The sequence below is a fragment of the Stegostoma tigrinum genome, chromosome 5 (assembly GCF_030684315.1).
Source record: "Stegostoma tigrinum isolate sSteTig4 chromosome 5, sSteTig4.hap1, whole genome shotgun sequence".
NCBI lineage: Eukaryota > Metazoa > Chordata > Chondrichthyes > Orectolobiformes > Stegostomatidae > Stegostoma > Stegostoma tigrinum.
In genome coordinates, this window is record NC_081358.1 from 128,528,333 (window position 1) to 128,551,010 (window position 22,678).

Sequence of the window (22,678 nt, forward strand, 5' to 3'; positions counted from 1 at the left end):
CTTGGGGCCTGGGATGGGGGTGAGGGAGGAGGTGTGGGGACAAGTGTAGCATTTCCTGCGGTTGCAGGGGAAGGTGCCGGGTGTGGTGGGGTTGGAGGGCAGTGTGGAGCGAACAAGGGAGTCACGGAGAGAGTGGTCTCTCCGGAAAGCAGACAGGGGAGGGGATGGAAAAATGTCTTGGGTGGTGGGGTCGGATTGTAAATGGCGGAAGTGTCGGAGGATAATGCGCTGTATCCGGAGGTTGGTAGGGTGGTGTGTGAGAACGAGGGGGATCCTCTTGGGGCGGTTGTGGCGGGGGCGGGGTGTGAGGGATGTGTCGCGGGAAATGCGGGAGACGCGGTCAAGGGCGTTCTCGATCACCGTGGGGGGAAAGTTGCGGTCCTTAAAGAACTTGGACATCTGGGATGTGCGGGAGTGGAATGTCTTGTCGTGGGAGCAGATGCGGCGGAGGCGGAGGAATTGGGAATAGGGGATGGAATTTTTGCAGGAGGGTGGGTGGGAGGAGGTGTATTCTAGGTAGCTGTGGGAGTCGGTGGGCTTGAAATGGACATCAGTTACAAGCTGGTTGCCTGAGATGGAGACTGAGAGGTCCAGGAAGGTGAGGGATGTGCTGGAGATGGCCCAGGTGAACTGAAGGTTGGGGTGGAAGGTGTTGGTGAAGTGGATGAACTGTTCGAGCTCCTCTGGGGAGCAAGAGGCGGCGCCGATACAGTCATCAATGTACCGGAGGAAGAGGTGGGGTTTGGGGCCTGTGTAGGTGCGGAAGAGGGACTGTTCCACGTAACCTACAAAGAGGCAGGCATAGCTGGGGCCCATGCGGGTGCCCATGGCCACCCCCTTAGTCTGTAGGAAGTGGGAGGAGTCAAAAGAGAAGTTGTTGAGTGTGAGGACGAGTTCAGCTAGGAATGATGCTGCTTGGCCTGCTGTGTTCGTCCAGCCTCACATTTTATTATCTTGGAATCTCCAGCATCTGCAGTTCCCATTGTCTCTCAAACTCATAGTGGGTCAGGCAGCATCTGTAGAGACATAGCGAGCAAACATTTCGGGTCTAGATGGTGCTTCATCAAAGCTGCTAGATAGGCTGGGACATTTTTCACTGAAATTTATGAATTTGAGGTGATATTATAGGGGTGTATAAAATCATGAGGGGCTTAGATAAGGTGAATAGCAAAAGTCTAGTTCAAAACTAGAGGGTGCAATTTTAAGGTGAGAGGGAAAAGATTTAGAAGGAGCTTGAGGGGAAACATTTTCACACAGAGGGTGGTGCGTGTGTGTGGAACAAACTGCCAGAAGAAGTGTTGATGCGGGTATAGTCACTAAATTTAAAAGACATTTGGCGAGGAAAGGTTTAGAGGGATATGGGCCAAATACAGGCAAATGGTGCTGATTTAGTTTGGGAAACTTGGTCAGCATGGACAAGTTGAACTGAAGGGTCTACTTCGCTGCTATATGATACTATGGCTCTAGTTAACTCTCTTTGCAGAATTATATGTTTTTTCTTCTTTCTTTTATATTTCTTGTTGACTGTGATTGGTAGGTGCTCACCTTAGACTTTTTCTCAAAACAGCAGCAGAATAAGACCCTCCTGCCGGCTCTTATTCATTTTCTTTCTTCTCGCTTTTTCTTTTTCTCTCCCCCTTAGCCCTGGAGGCGAATCTAGGAGCAGCGGCAGGTGTGGGCTGCAAGCCCAATGCAGCCCATGGGAAAGCAAAGAGCGATACAGCACAGGAGCAGGTCCTTCAGCACCCCAAGCCTGTGCTGGCACATTTTGCCCTTTCATACTAAAACTGTCTTCGCTTACAGGATCATATCCCTCTATTCCCCTCCTATTCATGTATTTGTCCAGGTGTTTGTTCCCACCACTTCCTCTGGCAAAGCGTCCCAGATACTCACCATCCTTTGTGGGAAAACATGCCTCGCACATCTCTTTTTAACTTCCCCCTTGCACCTTGAACCCTGTGTCCCCTAGTAATTGACCCCCCACTGCACCCGACCTGGGAAAAAGCCTCATACTTTCCACTCTATCCATGCCTCAATATTATAAACTTATATCAGGTTGTGGTGACCAGAAGGTTCAGCAGGCAAACAGATGAGGAAAGATTGACGAGGTTGGAGACAGTAAGAACTGCAGGTGCTGGAGTCAGAGATAACACAGTATGGAGCTGGAGGATCACAGCAGGCCAGGCAGTATCAGAGGAGCAGGAAAGTTGACATTTCATGTCAGGACCCTTCTGCTGACTCAGGGTGTGGTGTGGGCGGTCAGACTGGGGTGTGGTGTGGGTGGTCAGCCCGGGGTGTGGTGTGGGCGGTCAGACTGGGGTGTGGTGTGGTGGTCAGTCTGGGGTGTGGAGTGGGCGGTCAGACTGGGGTGTGGTGAAGGGGTCAGTCCGGGGTGTGGTGTGGGCGGTCAGTTCGGGGTGTGGTGTGGGCGGTCAGTCTGGGGTGTGGTGTGGGCGGTCAGACTGGGGTGTGGTGTGGTGGTCAGACTGGGGTGTGGTGTGGTGGTCAGTCCAGGGTGTGGTGTGGGTGGTCAGTCCGGGGTGTGGTGTGGTGGTCAGTCCGGGGTGAGCTGCAATGCAATATTTATGTGAAATATTTTTTTACCTGACCGTAACGTCAATCCTTTTACAATGCTTTACTTCTAAATTTTTTTTAAACTTTGTAACGTAATGCGACTACATTTTATTGTTCTTTTGTATCCAACATTTACACCTCGGTACTTGGCCCTGAGGTAGCACCATAAGGGGCAGACATTGTAAAGGCCTTTCCCTGTGGACTACATGTGACAATAAAGGGTATTGTATTTTCTTCTGTTTTGACTGTATGTATTCTGTGTATTCAAAAAAAATTCCCCTCTGTGCCTGCGTTAACCCAGCTGTAGCCCATTTTCCTGTTGACTGTAGCTAAGCTTTGCTTTCATGCCCTTGTGATTGGCCCTTTTTGCTCACACTGCTGTCCCTAAAACTGAAAGTAAAATCAATTGTATTATGGTTGCAGCTACCTAGAGGCTCTTTCACTATGAGATAATTAATTAATCCTCACTCATTGCACAAGAGCGAATATGGAATAAACTATTTTCTGGTCAGCTCCAGAGCACTGTTCTAAGAAATCTTGTTTCAACGCATCTGCTGAGCATTTGATGCCTTATTCCCAAGTGCAGCTGGAGCTCTTATCAAGGGTAATAAAAGTATAAATGTTTTTATTGTGATGTGTTAGTGTTAATAGAGATAAGTTGTCTCAGATCTCATTCTCAGCCAAACTCTGGGTTAATCAGCTGATGCTATCACTCGGAGCAGGAATTGATTGTGTTCAGGCTGAAACATTAACTTCCTACTGGAGCAGGAGATAGTGAGGCAGGAAGTGAGGCAGAGTCTACTCCATAAGGACTGTGTAGAATTGAGGCCTAAGAGGGAGGGTCAGTGCTGAAGGAGCACCGCACTGTCAGAGGGTCAGTGCTGAAGGAGCAGGCACTGTCGGAGGGTCAGTGCTGAGGGCGTGGGCACTGTCGGAGGGTCAGTGCTGAGGGAGTGGGCACTGTCGGAGGGTCAGTGCTGAGGGAGCAGGCACTGTCGGAGGGTCAGTGCTGAGGGAGCAGGCACTGTCGGAGGGTCAGTGCTGAGGGAGTGGGCACTGTCGGAGGGTCAGTGCTGAGGGAGTGGGCACTGTCGGAGGGTCAGTGCTGAGGGAGTGGGCACTGTCGGTGAGTCAGTGCTGAGGGAGAGGGCACTGTCGGAGGGTCAGTGCTGAGGGAGCGCCACACTGTCGGACGGTCAGTGCTAGGAGAGCGGGCACTGTTGGAGGGTCAGTGCTGAGGGAGTGGGCACTGCCGGAGGGTCAGTGCTGAGGGAGCGCTGCACTGTCGTAGGGTCAGTGCTGAGGGAGCGCCGCACTGTCGGAGGGTCAGTGCTGAGGGAGCGCCGCACTGTCGGAGGGTCAGTGCTGAGGGAGCAGGCACTGTCGGAGGGTCAGTGCTGAGGGAGTGGGCACTGTCAGAGGGTCAGCGCTGAGGGATCGTCGCACTGTCGGAGGGTCAGTGCTGAGAGAGCGGGCACTGTCGGAGGGTCAGTGCTGAGGGAGCGCCGCACTGTCGGAGGGTCAGTGCCGAGGGAGCGCTGCACTGTCGTAGGGTCAGTGCTGAGGGACCGCTGCACTGTCGGAGGTTCAGTGCTGAGGGAGTGGGCACTGTCAGAGGGTCAGCGCTGAGGGATCGTCGCACTGTCGGAGGGTCAGTGCTGAGAGAGCGGGCACTGTCGGAGGGTCAGTGCTGAGGGAGCGCCGCACTGTCGGAGGGTCAGTGCTGAGGGAGCGCTGCACTGTCGGATGGTCAGTGCTGAGGGAGCGGGCACTGCAGGAGTGTCTTAAAGATGAGTATGGACATCTATATATGGAGCCACAGAAGTTGGGCGGTATTTTTAATCAATATTTCTGCTCATTGTTTACTGTGGAGAGAATCATTGATGTTAAGTAAATAAGGGAAACAAGTGGGGATGTTCTGGACCGCACACACATTACCAGAAAGGAGGTGTCTGTAGCCTTAGATCACATTAAGGTGGGCCTGATCAAGTCCATCTTGGATGATGAGGGAGGCTAGGGAAGAAATTGCAAAGGCTGTTGCAGAGATTTTTGCTTCATCTTTAGACAGTAGTGAAGTTCTGGAAGACTTAAGAGTGGTTAATGTCATTCCACTGTTTGAGAAAGGTAGCAAAGACAAGCCAGAGAACTTCAGGCCAGTGAGTCTGTAGTTAGCGGTAGGCACGTTACTAGGGAGGATAATGAGGGATGGGATCAACCAACATTTGGAAAGTCAAGGTTTGATTCGGGATAGTCATGTCTGATAAATCTTTTAGAGCTTTTCAAAGAGGCAACCAAGGGAATAGATGAGGGTAGGGCAGCCATTGTTGTCTATATGGACTTTTGTAAGGCCTTTGACAAGATAACACATGGCAGGCTGATCATGAAGGTTCGGTTGCATGGGACCCAGGGAGAGCTAATTAATTGGCCTCAAAATTGGCTTGATGCTTTGAAGCAGAGGGAGATGGAGGTTGTTTCTCAGGCTGGAGGCCTGTGACTAGAGGTGTGCCACAGGGGCCAGTGCTGGGACCTTTGTTATTTGTTTTGACATAAATAATCTGAATGTGAATGTACAAGGTATGATTAGTAAGTTTGTGGACAATACAAAGTTAGAAGATATCACTGACGGTGAGAAAGGTTATCATAAATTCGGAGGGATCTTGGTCAGATGGGGAAGTGGGCTGAGGATAGGCAAATGCAATTCAATACAGATAAGTGTGAAGTGTTGTACTTTGGAAAGTCAAACCAAGGCAGGATTTATACAGTGAATGGTAAGGTCCTGAGGAGTGTTGTGGAACAGAGGGACTGTGTTCGATGAAAGCAGCATCACAGGTAGACAGGGTGGTGAAGGCAGCATTTAGCATGCTGGCCTTCATTGGATGAGGCATTGAGTATAGGAGTTGGGATGTTGTATTACAGTTGTATAAGTCATTGTTGAAGCTGCACTTGGAGTATTGTGTACAGTTCTGGGTCACCCTGTAATGGGAAAGACATAGTTAAACTGGAGAGTGTGCAAAGGAGATTTTTATGAAGATGTTGCCAGGACTAGTAGGCCTGAGTTATAGGGAGAGATTGTGCAGGATAGGACTTTATTCCTTGGAACGTAGGAGAATGAGGGGTGTCCTTCCTGAGGTGTATAAAATCATGAGAGATGTAGATAGGATGAAAGCATATAGTCTTTTTCCCGGGGATGAGAAATTGGAAACTAGAAGGGCATAAGTTTAAAGTGAGAGGGGAAAGATTTAAGGAGGATCTGATGGGCAACTTCTTCACACAGAGAGTGGTGAGTATATGGAATGTGCTGCCAGGGAAAGCAGTTGAGGCAGGTACAATAGCAACATTTAGAAAACATTTGGATAGTACATGGATAGGAAGGGTTTAGAGGGATATGGACCAAATGTGGCCAACTGGAACTAGCTGAATGGGCACCATGGTCAGCATGGACCAGTTTGGGCTGAATGGCCTGTTTCCATGCTGTATTACTCTATGACTGTATAAATAAAGGGTGACTTGGTGATGGGATACCAGCCTCTGTGCAGTTATTTCACTGAGAAGTGTAAGTAGTTGAAAATGTGGTTTCTGTGGTGTGAACAACCCTTACAAAACAGTACATAGTGGTGTGGGGAGGCAGTAGGTAACAAGCATGGAGGAGGGTGTTCAGACTATGAAATCATTAAATTCTATGTTGAGTCCTAAAGGCTGTAAGGTAATTGAATGGGAAATGGGGTGTTTGTTCCTCCAGCTTGTGCTGAGCTTCACTGTAACAGGCCTGCCTCAGAGATTTTAGCCAGGGGACATGGTGGTGTGTTGAATTGGCGGGCTACAGGAAAGTTGGGGTTGTTTCTGTGGATGGAATGTAGGTGTTCTGTGAAGCGGTCACCCAGCGTATGCATTGTTTCCCCAGCGTAGAGGAGGTCACACTGTGAGCAGTGAATGCCGTAGACTAGATTAAGCAGAATGCAGGTAAAGTGCTGGAAGCTGCGTTAGGGCCCTTGGATACTGAGGAGGGAGGAAGTTTATGGGCAGTAAACGGGTGGTTACAGGGGAAGGTGGGTGTTGGGGTATTGAGAGGGGTGGAGGAGTGGACCAGGGCACACCAGAGGGAAGGGTTTGGGGGGAGTTGAAGTGTGAATAGATTTGCTAGTTGGTAGCATCCTGCTGGATGTAGTGGAAGTGGTGGCTGATGATCTTTTGGATGTGGAGGCATAGGTTCGAGGATGACAACGTGGGGAGTGATGAGACGGTGGGGGGGGATTGAGGTAAAAGGGTGAGAGCAGAGGGACAGGAAATTGGAGTTGATGCAGTATTCCAGATGCTGTGTGAGTGGGCAGTGCGGCCATTATCTCCCCCCCAGTTAGTGCAGGCTGTGGGTCTGTAGATGATGCGCATGGTCAGCACTGTCAGTCATTACACCCGCTCCAGTCACATGACCCGCCCCCTCCCCCCACCCGCTGGTTCCGCGCACGGGGTGCCGGGAGCGAGCTCGGGGTTTGTGGGCGCGCGCGCACGGCCGGGGGCGGGAACGCAGCGCGGGAGCGGCTGGAGGTCGGAGAGACAGAGACAGAGAGAGTTCAGGAGGGAGAGAGGTACCGGCCCCCGGGGGGAGGGGAGTGTCGGCCCTGGGCGTGACGGTGCACCCTCAGGGTGGGGGTAGACATTGGGTGGACCCTGAGGGTGGGGGTAGATCCTGGGGATGAATGTGGACCCTGGGGGTGGGGGTAGATCCTGGGGGTGAGGGGTGAGGATGTGGGCTGAGTGGACACTGGGGGTGGGGGTAGATCCTGGGTGTGAATGCGGACCCTGGGGGTGAGGGTATGGGTGTGGGTGGGGAGTGAATGTGGACCCTGGGGGTGCAGGTAGATCCTGGGGGTGGGGGGTGAGGATGTGGGCTGAGTGGACACTGGGGGTGGGGGTAGATCCTGGGTGTGAATGCGGACCCTGGGGGTGGGGGTAGATCCTGGGGGTGAATGTGGACCCTGGGGGTGGGGGTAGATCATGGGTGAGGGTGTGGGTGTGGGTGGGGGCTGAGTGGACACTGGGGGTGGGGGTAGATCCTAGGGGTGAGGGTGTGGGTGGGGGCTGAGTGGACACTGGGGGTGGTGGTAGATCCTGGGTGTGAATGTGGACCCTGGGGGTGGGGTTAGATCCTGGGGGTGAGGGTGAGGGTGTGGGCTGAGTGGACCCTGGGTGTGGGGGTAGATCCTGGGTGTGAATGTGGACCCTGGGAGTGGGGTTCGATCCTAGGGGTGAGGGTGCGGGTGGTGGTGGTGAATGTAGACCCTGGGTCTGGGGGCAGATCCTGGGGTGAGGTTGAGGGTAATGTGGGACATGTGGGTGGGGGGGATAATCCCAGGATGCCGGAGAGTGCATTGCTGGGACGGTGATGATCCCTGGAGTGAAGGATGGGCCTGAAAGGAGAAAGGAGGAAGAATTGGGGGTGGGGTGGGGTGGGTGGTGGAGGAATAGGATCCCTGGGTTGGGGGTATACTGTGAAGTGTTACCGGAGGTTTTCTAATAAGTTCGGTAGGCACTAGCTGGCATGAAGCTGATGTGTACCTGGCCTGGCTGTGATTGTTGCTTAATTCCTTGGCAGGATGTACTAGAGTGCTTTACAGTCCTTAATGACTGTCAGCTGTAATCAGTGTTACATTGAAGGTAAACGTGACCACGCAGCAAGTACTGGACATGGAAATGCATAAAGAGGAGCTAGCGTTTCCTGTCCCATCAGATTCAGTGTGGTGGTGGGTGTACAGAATAGGTCAGGGAGAAACTAGCAGATCCAGAATCCGGTCTGAATTTGTAGCTGGCACATTGGTTGGTGATGTTATCAAATCAGATTGGCTCCCAGTTAAAGAACAACTGATTAGTGATATTGACATACAGGCAATGATACTGATAACAAAGTGTGGAGCTGGATGAACACAACAGGCCAAGCAGCATCTCAGGAGCACAAAAGCTGATGTTTCGGCCTCGACCCTTCATCAGAGAGGGGGATGGGGAGAGTGTTCTGAAATAAATAGGGAGACAGGGGGAGGTGGACCGAAGATGGATAGAGGAGAAGATAGGTGGAGAGGAGAGTACAGGTGGGGAGTTGGGGTCGGGGTAGGTCAGCCCGGGGAGGATGGACAGGTCAAGGAGGAAGGATGAGGTTGGACATGGAAATGCATAAAGAGGAGCTAGCGGGAAATGGAGGTGCGGCTTGAGGTGGGAGGAGGAGATGGGTGAGAGGAAGAACAGGTTAGGGAGGCGGGGACGAGCTGGGCTGGTTTTGGGATGCAGTGGGGGAAGGGGAGATTTTGAAGCTTGTGAAGTCCACATTGATACCATTGGGCTGCAGGGTTCCCAAGTGGAATATGAGTTGTTGTTCCTGCAATGTTCAGGTGGCATCATTGTGGCACTACAGGAGGCCCGTGATGGACATGTCATCTAAGGAATGGGAGAGGGAGTTAAAATGGTTCGCAACTGGGAGGTGCAGTTGTTTATTGCGAACCAAGCGGAAGTGTTCTGCAAAGCGGTCCCCAAGCCTCTGCTTGGTTTCCCCAGTGTAGAGGAAGCCACACCGGGTACAATGGATACAGTATACCACATTGGCAGATGTTCAGGTGAACATCTGCTTAATATGGAAAGTCATCTTGGGGCCTGGGATGGGGGTGAGGGAGGAGGTCTGGGGGCAAGTGTAGCACTTCCTGCGGTTGCAGGGGAAGGTGTTGGGTGTGGTGGGGTAGGAAAGGAGTGTGGAGTGAACAAGGGAGTCACGGAGAGAGTGGTCTCTCCGGAAAGCAGACAAGGGTGGGGATGGAAAAATGTCTTGGGTGGTGGGGTCGGATTGTAGATGGCGGAAGTGTTGGAGGATGATGCGTTGTATCTGGAGGTTGGTGGGGTGGTATGTGAGAATGAGGGGGATCCTCTTAGGGCGATTGTGGCGGGGGTGGGGTGTGAGGGATGTGTTGCGGGAGACGCGGTCAAGGGCGTTCTCGATCACTGGGGGGAAAGTTGCAGCCCTTGAAGAACGTGGACATCTGGGATGTGCGGGAGTGGAATGCCTCGTCCTGGGAGCAGATGCGGCGGAGGCAGAAGAATTGGGAATAGGGGATGGAATTTTTGCAGGAGGGTGGGTGGGAGGGAGGAGGTGTATTCTAGGTAGCTGTGGGAGTTGGTGGGCTTGAAATGGACATCAGTTTCTAACTGATTACCTGAGATGGAGACTGAGAGGTCCAGGAACGTGAGGGATGTGTCGGAGATGGCCCAGGTGAACTTGAGGTTGGGATGGAAGGTGTTGGTGAAGTGGATGAACTGTTCGAGCTCCTCTGGGGAGCAAGAGGCGGCGCCGACACAGTCATCAATGTAACGGAGGAAGAGCTGGGGTTTGGGGCTTGTGTAGGTGCAGAAGAGGGACTGTTCCACGTAACCTACAAAGAGGCAGGCACAGCTTGGGCCCATGCGGGTACCCATGGCCATGCCCTTTGTCTGTAGGAAGTCTGTAGTAAATGTTATCAGAGATAATGGGAACTGCAGATGCTGGAGAATTCCAAGATAATAAAATGTGAGGCTGGATGAACACAGCAGGCCAAGCAGCATCTCAGGAGCACAAAAGCTGACGTTTCGGGCCTAGACCCTTAATGTTATTGAGTTTGGAGCACAGAAACATTGGTATAATTGATCTGGACCACTTTGTATTCCACAGATTCCTCCTCCCTGCACTCGTCATCTCATTGTCAACATTTCCTTTTATTCTGTTTTCCTGTTGTACCTATCTAACTTTATCTTAACTGAATCAGGACTCTTGTGATAAATTATGTCATGTGCTCCCACAATCTTTAATACAGGGCCCACTGCTCTCAATGAGCTGTTAGTTTTCTGGTCCAGTGTTTCTTTGCTTAATCTTTCCCTTAAGAATTATGAATTTTCATACTGTCGCGATATATGTAGAGGGCACAAAGTTAGGTGGAAAGTTTAGGTTGAGCGAAGGATAAAATCGGTTCGCAGAGAGATGTTGGAAAAATTGAGACAGAAAATTGGCAAATGGAGCATAATGAGGGAAAGTGTAAAGTTCATCATTTTGGAAGGGAGAACAGAAGGACAGTTTCATTTTAATGGAGAAAAACTGCAGAAAACTGGATCACAAAGGGATTTGGGGGCGCTTATGTATAAAACACAGTAAACTAGCACACGTGGGCAGCAGGCAATCAGGAAAGCTAGTGAAATACTGGCCTAATTTCAAGAAGGTTGGAGTATAAGAGTACAGAAGTCTTACTGCAACTGTACAGGTGCAGACCTGGAGTACCATGACCAGATTTACCACCTTATTTCCAAAAATATTTATTTGGAGCCAGTTCACTCGGATGATCCCTGGTTTGGATGGATTGTCTTATGAGTGAATGTTAAACAGGTTGGGGTTCTACTCATTGGTGTTTGGAAAAATGAGAGGTGATCTCATTGAAACCTGTAGGGTTCTTATGGGGCTTGACAGGGAAATGCTGTGAGGATGTTTTCGCTCATGGGAGAGTCTAGGACTAGAAGGCATATCTTCGAATGAAGGAGATGAGGAGGAATTGTATTTTTTTTTTCCTTGGAGGGTTGAAAATCTTTGGAACTCCTTGCCACAGAGAGCTGTGGGGAAGGCTGAGAGAAATTCTTAATCAGTCGGGGAATCAAGGGTTCCAGGAAAAACGCTGGGAAATGGACATGAGGAATGTAAGATCAGCCATGAACTTATTGAAATGGTTCTGTCATTATCAGAAAGTAACTATTTCTATAACTCACTTAACCTTAACAAATGGCAGAGAAAAGAAAGGATTTCTGGTCTACAGTGCAGCTTAAACCAAAGGTAAAACACAAAGTTATCACAATCGCAGAGAACTTAGAGAGAGCATGGGATGGGGAAGATTGAGAAAGCAAGACATTCATGATAACCTCAGTCAGTGTGGGAATTAAAGCCAATGCGTTGGCATTGCTTTGCATCACACACCTGCTGAATAGTAACTGGCCACCCAACTTAAACTGTATTTCAATAATAATCCACAATATACACGCACACATATGCATGACTCAGACAACTAAAGAAACAAAAGCCAAAAAAATTGATTTTCACGTTGTGAAATTCTCCTGGTATTTTAACTATATATTGCTGTCCAACTTCCAATAGTTCCAAAAAGAAATGTGTTGTTCATTAAACACAAACAGGTTTGCTCTGATACTGGGACTTTACTGTAAAATATCCTACAGACAATCGTTGCCCTTTAGACATTTGAGCCTGAGGCTACAGAAGAAGATATTGAGGCATGTGATAAAATGTTGCTTTAGAGGGTAGTTTTAATGGGTCTCTTTAAGCAGTAGAACCACAGAAGTTGGCGGAGGGAATTCCAGAGTTTCAGTCTGAGGAAGTAGAACGTACTGCCACCAAGAGTGGACTGATGTGAGAAAGAAAATATAAAGGAAATGCTGGACAATGAACCCACCCCTCTCCAGTGCACAGGGAGCAGCGACACCCCTCTCCACATGGTCAGTGGGTAGTGAGGCCTCCTTCCCTGTGGACATGGGGGAGGTGGAACTGACAATTCCACTACAAGTCAAGTATATAATCTGCAAGTCCCCATCTTCACATCTTGATAAAGTTGGCTGACTTGGTTAAGATTCCTTGATTAATTACCCTTCCAAAGAGAGGTTTGTTGCTGATTGTCCAGGGAGAATCAGGGCAGTAGACCTTGTCATGACTGCATTGATTAGGAATGGCACCTGGCTGGGTCATGCCTGACTCTAAAAATGCAGAGATCAATTCTAATGCCATTTCCTCGGATCAGTACTGGTTTCTGATTGGGTAAGCACAAAGTGAAGGTCGAAGCTGCCCATTGGATCTGTAATTTTGAGGGTTAACCTGGAAATCCATAGAACATAGAACATTACAGCACAGTACAGGCCCTTTGGCACTCGATGTTGCGCTGACCTGTCATCCAGCTGAAGAGTAACTCCAAAACATACTCTTAGGTGTGAGAATGAGTGTGAAGGTGCCCTGCATGAGTTATTTAAACACATTCATTTGTGTTCTGAATTTGTCCTCAGAATGGAGAGAGCCTTGACCACTTCACTGTTTACACAGACATGGCTCACTCATTCTAAACAGTTCCAGGCAGGCTCAGTAATGTTATATTGTTGTCTACAAGCTTTGAGGTAGGTTGGAAATTACATGAAGATACAAATATACAATTTAGTTGTCTATGTTTTTGCTGGCTGTTTGTTCTGTGTTACTTTCTCAAGTCCAAACCTGTCTGTGTTGTTACTTGCAGCCAGTGAAACCTAGTCATGTGAAGAGATAATAGGAACTGCGGATGCAGGAGAATCCGAGATAATAAGTTGTGAAGCTGGATGAACACAGCAGGCCGAGCAGCATCTTAGGAGCAGGGAAGCTGACGTTTTGGGCCTAGACCCTTCATCAGAAATGGCGGCGGGGAGGAGGGTTCTGAACTGCAGTGCCACAACGATGCCACCCGAAGGTTGCAGGAACAGCAACCCACACTCCGCCCGGGAGCCCCGCAGCCCAACGGCACCAACGTGGACCACACAAGCTCCAAAATCTAGGCCCGAAACGTCAGCTTTCCTGCTCCTAAGATGCTGCTTGGCTTGCTGTGTTCATCCAGCTCCACACTTTGTTGTCATGTGAAGTTTTGTACAGTGTCCAGTTGAATTGTGACCAGTGGTATTTAATATCGTTTGCCCTGAGATGTGGTGTGTTATGTAAGACTGGTACCTTTCATTTCACCATGAGACATGGGTGTCATTAGCTTGGCTAGCTTTTATTGTTCTTCCTTAATTAACCTTGAGAATGGGTGGTATAATGCTCCCAGCTGATGTCATTACCGAAAAGGGCAGATCCCAGAATGAACCTGACTTGATACATCATATGTTTAAATATTGTAATTGGTTCACATGGTGGTTAGTCACAAGAAACTGCAGATGTTCTTCAGCAACAGAAGATAAGTTTATTTTACAAAAAGCAGAGAAACAACCAAACCTGTGCTCCTGAGATGCTGCTTGGCAGCTTTTGTGCTCCTGAGATGCTGCTTGGCAGCTTTTGTGCTCCTGAGATGCTGCTTGGCCTGCTGTGTTCATCCAGCCTCACATTTTATTACCTTTTTTATGATTCCTTTCTAACTCTGGAAGTATGAACCTCTCACAATCCTGATGGCTTAACCTTTCTCAGTTCTAACTGCATGACTTCCATTCAAGCACTTCTGGATACCTGTAATAAACTCAACTACATAAACATTTTATTACAAACAAAATGCTGCTGATGCTGGAGGTCTGAACTAAAAACCAAGTATTGGAGAGACTCAGCAGATTTAGCAGCATCTGTGAAGAGAGAAATGCAGTTAATGCTTGGAGTCCAATATGACTGTACTTCAGCATTTCTCTCCACAGATACTGCCAGACTTGCTGAGTTTCTCAATTACTTTCTGTTCAGTATAAATGTTTTATCCATGAACACGATAAGGTTTCTGCAGGCAGTTGACTGAAGCATCCTGAGAAATTGATATTTCAGTTACTATCCAAGTGATTTTCCTGACCATTTCTTTGAAAAAAAGGCCTTCACAGGATTTATGAAAATCCGTCTGCTTCTATTTTAAATTCTGGTCCCCCCACTACAGGAAGAAATGCCATTAAACTGGAAAGGTGTGAAAAGAGATTTACAAGAATGCTACTGAAACTGGAATAGTTCAGCTATGAGGAGAGGCTGGATAGGCTGGGATTTTGTTCCCCTGGAGTTTAGGAGGCTGAGGGGTGTGACCTTATAGAGAATTGTAAAATCATGAGGGGCACAGATGAGATGAATAGCTAAGGTCTTTTCCACAGGGTAGCAGAGTCCAAAAATAAGGACATAGGTTTTAGGTGAGGGGGTAAAGATTTAAAAGGGCCCTAAAGGGGGCAGCATTTTCACACAGAGAGTGGTACTTATACGGAATGAGCTGCCAGAGGAAGTAGTAGAGACGAGTACAATAACAACATTTAAAAGGCATTTGGGCAGCTACGTGGATAGGAAAGGTTTAGCAATATATGAGCTAAATGCAGGCACATGAGACTAGTTCAGTTTAGGAAAGCTGGTTGGCATGAATGGGTTGGATTGAATTTTCCTGTGCTGTATGACTGACTCAACCCAAAAATGTAAAATTTGGGTGGATTGTCAATGCTAAATTGCCCCATTGTGTCCAGGCTAGGTGGGTTAAGTATGGTAAATGTGGGGTTATGGGCTTAGGGTGGGAGGCCCTTTGGAAGGTTGGTACAGATTCGATGGGCCTTTGTCTACACAGTGGGGCATATGTGATTCTATCCCAAAAATTTGAACTAACTAAAAATAAGGAATTGAAAAAAAATTGCTTAATGGTAACCACATAACCACCGTTAATTGTTGTTAAAAAAACCCATCTAGTTCACCAATATCCTTTAGGGAAGAAAATCTGCCTGCCTTATCTGGTCTGGCCTGCATATGACTCCAGCGCCTCAGCAATGCGATGTGTTTGACTCTTTACTGTTTGCTAAGAAATTAGGGGCAGGCAATGCCGTAAAATAAAGAACTGCAGATGCTGGAAATCTGAAACACACAAAACATTGCTGGGGAAACTTAGAAGTTCTGGAAGCATCTGTGGAGAGAAAGTGGAGTTAAAATTTCGAGTCCAGTAGCTTTTTTTTCAGAACACAAATGCTGGCCTAGCCATTAAAATCGTTACTGAGATTCATTTTTAAAATTTACAGATTTGCTGCCCACTGGAACCTCTATAAGTGCATGAGGTGTAGGTGCACGTACATTGCTGTAAAGGAGGGAACTTTGGATGTTGACCCATGACGGTGAACAATGGTGATACTTTTCCAAGACAGGATGGTGAATGGCCTGCAGGGGAACTTGTGGTGTTCCCACATTTCATCTGCTCTTATGCTTCTGAATGCAGCATCAGAAGCCTGTTCAGTTAAAGGAGCCTGGGCACATTGTTGCAGTGCATCTTGTAGAAGGAAACATCTTGCTGTCATTGTGTTGATGGTAAAGGGAATGAATGTTTAAGGTGGTGCATGAGGTGCTAATCCAGTAGGCTGCTTTGTCATGGATAGGGTCAAACATTTTGAGTGTTGTTGGAATTGCACACATTCCCTCCCAGGATATTTATAGTGGGAACATTCAACAGTGGAGAGATCGTTGGACAGTCTTATTATTAAAGGCGGTCACTGTGTCACTTGCCAGTTTATCAAGCCAAGTTCAAGTATAGCCTAGGTCCTGCTGCATGTGGACACGGATTGCTTCATGGTGTGAAGACTTGTGACTGCATTGGACATGTTTGCTGAAAATGATTTGTAATCAGGAAGGTCTTAGTTGAAAAAAAACTGTGAAGATTTAGGATGAGAGTTTCATATTGCAGGCCTATGAATAAGACTAGAGGAGAACTCCTCCCTTCATTGTCGGGCGAGGGAACTGTCTGCAATGTTAGTGAGTGAACCTTGTCTTGCTGTCTTGTCCTTGGTCTGTTATATCCCTCCTCTTCGCTACCTTTGCAGCCTTTAAGTCTCCTTGAGACCACCTCTTATTTTCCCCAGTCTTTTAGTTGTTGCTGCTGCCCTCTGTTGGTGGTCAGGTTTGCTGAGTTGGCAAAGGGAAAAGGGGTGCCACCTCAGTCCAGGGCTACAGAACACTGATTTACCCTCTAACCGGCCAGAATGTACTTTTCCATTAGAGGTTGATGTGGAACTGAGCTACCTGTGGAAACATGAGGGTGTTAAAGCCAAGTAGTTTCTCTGTATCTACCTCCTTGATTCTTGTTGAGTTTAGGCCGAGATAAGTTGAGCCTTGATTGTCTAAAATGGCAGAGCAGCCTCAAGGACCTGATTATCTTTCCTAAGGTGTGGTGCCCAGATCTGTCCAAGCAAACTCAGCTTTCTCTGGGGAAGAGCTGAGCAGTTTCCGTTTTCAGGAGAGTGAGTGAGAGCGCCTTGTTCTGGGCCTGGGGAATGTGAATTGCACTCTCCAGGTGTTCGGGAGTGATTGATCGGTGATTAAAGTGACGCTGACTGTCTGGCTTGAATTAGGTTCTTACTAGTGGAGGCTTTGATCCATTTCAGGAATTCTTCCTCGGAGAAAACTAGTATTTTACATTCCTGGGACATGAAAATGATAGGTTTCGAAAACATTCAAAAAACGTAATCACTTTAGCTTGAAAGTAATGTCCAACTTTATGAATTTTGCAACCAGCTTCACAAAAGGAGCTAATCCTTGAGCTTGTGATTCAGTCTGAATCTTTACCTGGCCTTGAATAGTGTAGGTCAGAGTGTCACAGTGTACAAGGAAGCTATTTGGCCCATTGAATGTAAATATGTTCTTTGGAAGATTAATTAACCCCACTCCACTTCTGTTCCCCTTAGCCCTTTACTTTAGTTTCCTTCAAATGTGCACCCAGTTCTCATTTGAAAGTCACGATTGAATCTGTTTCCACAGATCTTATGTAAGAGTTTAGGTAGAAGGTTAAAAAGCAGAACCTCAAAGGTAACAATCTCGAGTTTATATCTGGTGCCACGTTCTAATGAAATTAGGAATAAACAAACAGGGTAGATAAATCAGTTGCTGTACCATTTTTTTCAATGTGCAGTGTTTAAGATTTTTGGATCATCGGGAACTCCTCTGAGGCAGAAAAGACCTGTTCAAAAGGGATGGGCTTCACCTGAACTAGAAAGGGGCCAACATCTTGCCAGAGAGATTTGCTTGTTCTATTTTCGGAGCCTTTAATCTAGTAGAGAGGCGGTGTGGGGGAATCCTAAGTAGCAGTAAAAATAGAAAGGCAGTTATGGAAGGTTCTGAATCAGAAAAGAGCAATTTAGTTATTAAAGTCAGACACTGAACTAACTGAAGGATTAAACTGCATTTATTTCAGTGTGAGGGGTCTTGCGGGTAAGGCTGATGATCTCATGAATGTATGCGATCATGGGACTGCGACGGCATAGCTGTTACGGAAACTTCGCTGAGGGAAGGACAGGACTGTCAGCACAACGTTCTGGGTTTTAGATGCTATAGGAAGGATAGAAAGGGAGACAAGAGGAGTGAGGGAGTGGCATTTTTGAATAAGGAAAACATTACTGCTCTATTTAGAGGGGGTATTTCTGAAGGATCATCCAGTGAAGCTGTATAGTTAGAAATAAGAAAGGGATGATTACCTTGATAGGATTGAACTGTAGGCCCCACAATAGTCAGAGGGAAATTGAAGAGCAAATATGTAGAGAGATCCCGGATATATGTAAAAATAATAGGGTTGTAATAGGGGATTTTAATTTTCCAAACATAGTCTGAGACAGCCATGGCGTTAAAGGCTTGGATGGTGAAGAATTTAAATGTGTTCAAGACATTTTCTTTATTGATATGTAAGCATACCTCCGAGAGAAAGAGCAAAACTTGACCACCACTTGGGAGTTAAGGCAGGGCAAGTGACTGAGGTGATAGTAGGGGAACACTTTGCAACTGGTGACCATAACTATCTTAAAACAAATACAATTATAAAAAAGGATAATCCCTCCACAAAATTTAAAGTTATTAATTGGACTAAGGCAAATTTTAGTAGTATGCGACAAGATCTTTCACAAATTGATTGGATTAGACTCCAGATAAAGGGACAACTGACAAGTGTGTCGGAAGTTCAGAGGCATTATATTACTGTTAGAGTGAAGGGTGAAGTTTGTAAGAGTAGGGAACAATGGATGAATAAAGATATTGAGGTTCTAGTCAAGAATAAGAAATATTCAGTATATGATTCTAGACAACTGGGATCAAATGAATCTCTTGAACAGTATGAACTGTGTAGCGGCATTCTGAAGAGGAAAATCAGGATGGCAAAGAGGAGATATGAGATGGCCTTGACAGATAAGGTTTAGGTTAATGCAAAGAGATTCTGCAAGTGCATTAAGAACAAAAGAGCAACTGGAGAGAAAATAAGTCCCCTTAAAAATCAACAAAGTCATTCATGTGTTGAACTTCAGGAAATGAGAGTGATACTAAACGAATATTATGTTGTCTCTTTTTACTGTGGAGAAAGAAATGGAGACTAGAGAATTAGGGGAAATAAACGTTGTTTTGAAAACAGTTCACCTTACAGAAAAGGAAGTGTTAGAGGTCTTAGAAAATAGAAAGCTAGATAAACCTCAGGACCTGATCAAGACCTTATTCTGAAATAAGGTAGGTGAGCTTGCAGCTTGGATAGGTACCTGGGACTTTGATGTTGTGGCCATTTCAGAGACATGGATAGAGCAGGGTCAGGAATGGATGTTGCAGGTTCCAGGGTTTAGATCTTTTGTTAAGGTCAGGGAAGGTGGTAAAAGAGGGGGACGTGTGGCTTTGTTGGTCAAGGACAATATAACGGCGGCTGAAAGAACCTTTTGAGGACTCGTCTACTGAGGTGGTTTGGGCTGAGGTTGCCGAGGAAGGTTGTCGACTGAGTCAGTATGGGTGGAAGTTAGGAACAGCAAGGGAGCAGTCACCTCACTGGGGGTTTTCTACAGACCCCCAAATAGCAGTAGGGAGATCGAAGAACTCATAGGCCGGCAGATTGTTGAGAAGTGCAAACGTGGCACGGTTGTTGTTGTGGGTGACTTCAACTTTCCCAATATTGATCGGAACCTCCTTAGTGCAGATGGTTTGGATGGAGCTGTTTTTGTCAGGTGTGTTTGGGAGGGTTTCCTTACTCAGTATGTGGACAGGCCGACGAGGGGGAGGCCATTTTGGATTTGGTGCTCAGCAATGAGCCAGGACAGGTGTCAGATCTCGTTGTGGGAGAACACTTTGGCGACAGTGACCACAACAGCCTCACATTTACCATAGCCATGGAAAAGGAAAGGAACAGTTGCCAGGGGAAGATATTTAACTGGGGCAAAGGAAACTATGATGCTATCAGACAGGAGTTGGGAAGTACAGATTGGGAGCAATTGTTCCACAGAAAGGGCACAGCAGACATGTGGAGGCTGTTTAAGGAGCAGTTGTTGCGAGTGATATATAAATTTGTTCCTCTGAGACAGGTAAGAAGGGGTAAGATTAAGGAGCCTTGGATGACGGGTATAGATGTGCTTCTTGTCAAAAAGAGAAAGGCAGCGTACATAAGGTGGAGGAAGCAAGGGTCTAGCACAGCTTTAGAGGATTACAGGCTCGCTCGGAAGGAGCTCACAAGTGGACTGAGGAGGGTCAGGAGGGGGCACGAAAAAAGCCTGGCAGGAAGGATTAGGGAGAACCCGAAGGCATTTTACTCATACGTGAGGAATAAGAGAATGATCAGGGAGAAGGTAGGGCCGATCGGGGATAGCGTAGGAAACTTGTGCGTGGAGTCTGAGCAGATAGGGGAAGCTCTAAATGAGTTTTTTGCTTCGGTTTTCACTAAGGCAGGGGACCTTGTTGTGAATGAGAACTTTGAGGAGCAGGAAAACAGGCTTGAACAGATCAAGATTGAGGAAGTTGATGTGCTGGAAATTTTGGCAAACATTAAGATTGATAAGTCCCCAGGGCCAGACCAGATTTATCCTAGGTTGCTCTGGGAAGCGAGAAAGGAGGTTGCTAAGCCGCTGGCGAAGATCTTTGCTTCCTCACTCTCCACGGGAGTTGTACCGGAAGATTAGAGGGAGGCAAATGTTGTTCCTCTTTTCAAGAAAGGGAATAGGGAATTACAGACCAGTCAGTCTTACGTCTGTGGTCAGCAAGGTTTTGGAAAGAACACTGAGGGATAGGATTTATGACTATTTGGAAAAGCATAGCGTGATTAAAGGGAGTCAGCATGGCTTTGTGAGGGGCAGGTCATGCCTTACAAAGCTTATTGAGTTCTTTGAGTAAGTCACGAGACAGGTTGACGAGGGTCGAGCAGTGGATGTGGTGTACATGGACTTCACCAAGGCATTTGATAAGGTTCCCCATGGCAGGCTCATTGATAAAGTCAGGAGGTATGGGATACAGGGCGATTTGGCTGTCTGGATTCAGAATAGGTTGGCTGACAGGAGGCAGAGAGTGGTTGTAGACGGTAAGTATTCTGCCTGGAGGTCAGTGCTGAGTGGTGTCCCGCAGGGCTCTGTTCTTGGGCCTCTGCTCTTTGTAGTTTTTATAAATGACTTGGATGAGGACGTTGAGGGGTGGGTTAGTATGTTTGCAGATGTCACAAAGGTTGGAGGTGCCATTGATAGTATCGAGGGCTATTGCAGGCTTCAGCGAGACATTGACAGAATGCAGAGCTGGGCTGAGAAATGGCAGATGGAGTTCAATCTGGATAAATGCGAAGTGATGCATTTTGGAAGGTCGAACTTAAATGCTGAATATAGGATTAAAGGCAGGATTCTCGGCGGTGTGGAGGAACAGCAGGATCTTGGTGTTCAAGTGCATAGCTCCCTCAAAGTTGCCACCCAAGTGGATAAGGTTGTTAAGAAAGCATATGGTGTTTTGGCTTTCATTAACGGGGATCGAGTTTAAGAGCCGCGAGGTTATGCTGCAGCTGTACAAAACCCTGGTGAGACCACACTTGGAATATTGTGTCCAGTTCTGGTCGCCCTATTATAGGAAAGATGTGGAGGCTTTGGAGAGGGTACAAAGGAGGTTTTCTAGGATGCTGCCTGGACTGGAGGGCTTGTCTTATGAAGAGAGGTTGACTGAGCTTGGACTTATCTCTCTGGAGAGAAGGAGGAAGAGAGGTGACCTGATCGAGGTGTACAAGGTAATGAGAGGCATGGATAGAGTCGATAGCCAGAGACTTTTCCCCAGGGCAGGATTGACTGCCACGAGGGGTCATAGTTTTAAGGTGTTAGGAGTAAGGCATAGAGGAGATGTCAGAGGGAGGTTCTTCACCCAGAGAGTTGTGAGCGCATGGAATAGTTTACCAGTGGTAGTCGTGGAAGCAGAGTCATTAGTGACATTTAAGCGACTGCTGGACATGCACATGGACAGCAGTGAATTGAGGGGAATGTAGGTTAGGTTATTTTATTTTTGGATTAGGATTATTCCATGGCACAACATCGTTGGCCGAAGGGCCTGTACTGTGCTGTACCTTTCTATGTTCTAAGTATATCCCAGGACGTTGTGGGAAGTAGGAGGAAATTGCAGGGCCTACAGCAGAAATATTTATATCATGTATAACTACAGGTAAAGTGCCGGTGAACTGGAGAATTGCTAATGTTGTGTCTTTGTTTAAGAAAGTCTGCATGGAGAAACATGAGAACTACAGACCCGTGAGTCTTATATCCGAGGTGGACAAGTTGTTAGAGGTGATTCTGAGAGATAGGATCTACACACGTTTGGAGAAACAAGGAGTGATTAGAGATAGTCAGCATGGTTTTATGTGAGGGGAATTGTATGTTACAAACTTAATTGAGCTTTTTGAGGAAGTAACCAAAAAAGACTGATGAGGGTGGAGCAGTAGATGTTATTTACATGAGCTTTAGTAAAGCCTTTGACAAGGTTCTGCTTGGTAGACTAATTAGTAAAGTTAGATCATGTGGGATTCAGGGTGAGCTTGCCAAATGGATACAAAATTGGCTTGCTGATAGGAGACACACTGTGTTGGTGGTGGTGGTAGAGGGTTGTTCTTTAAACTGGAGGCCTGTAACCATCAGTGTGCTGCAAGGATCAGTGGTGGGTCCACTGCTTTTTGTCATTCATATAAATGATTTGGATGAGAACATAGGCATTGTTAGCTAGTTTGTGGATGACACTAAAATTGGTGGGATAGTGGATAATAAAAAAAGTTATCTAACACTACGAAGAGATCTTGATCAATTCAGTCATTGGGCTGGGGAGTTTAATTTGGATCAATGTGAGGTATTGCATTTTGGTAAAACAAACAAGGGCAGGACTTGTATAATTAGTGGTAGGGCCTTGGGTAGTGTTGTGGAACAGAAAGACCTAAGGGTTGCGGTACATAATTCTTTGTCTACCTGTGATGCAAAGAATTCAGAGTGGTTAAGAAGGTGTTTGCATACTTGTCTTCATTGCCCAGACCTTTGAGTGTAGGAGTTGGAGTCTCATGTTGGGGTTGTACAGGACATTGGTGAGGCCTCTTCTGGAATACTGAGTGCAGTACTAGTCACCCAGCTATAGGAAAAATATTATTAAATTGGAGAGGGT

General features: G+C 47.2%; 1 protein-coding gene across 1 annotated transcript in view; it reads left to right on the forward strand.

Moving 5' to 3' along the window:
- The first annotated feature begins 7,074 nt into the window (after positions 1 to 7,074).
- The window catches only part of LOC125451757 (anion exchange protein 2-like), a 259,376-nt gene continuing 243,772 nt past the window's right edge, over positions 7,075 to 22,678 (forward strand). The window contains exon 1 of the mRNA XM_059646290.1: positions 7,075 to 7,157. The gene's annotated coding sequence lies outside the window, so the exon portion shown is untranslated. The remainder of the gene's footprint in view (positions 7,158 to 22,678) is intronic.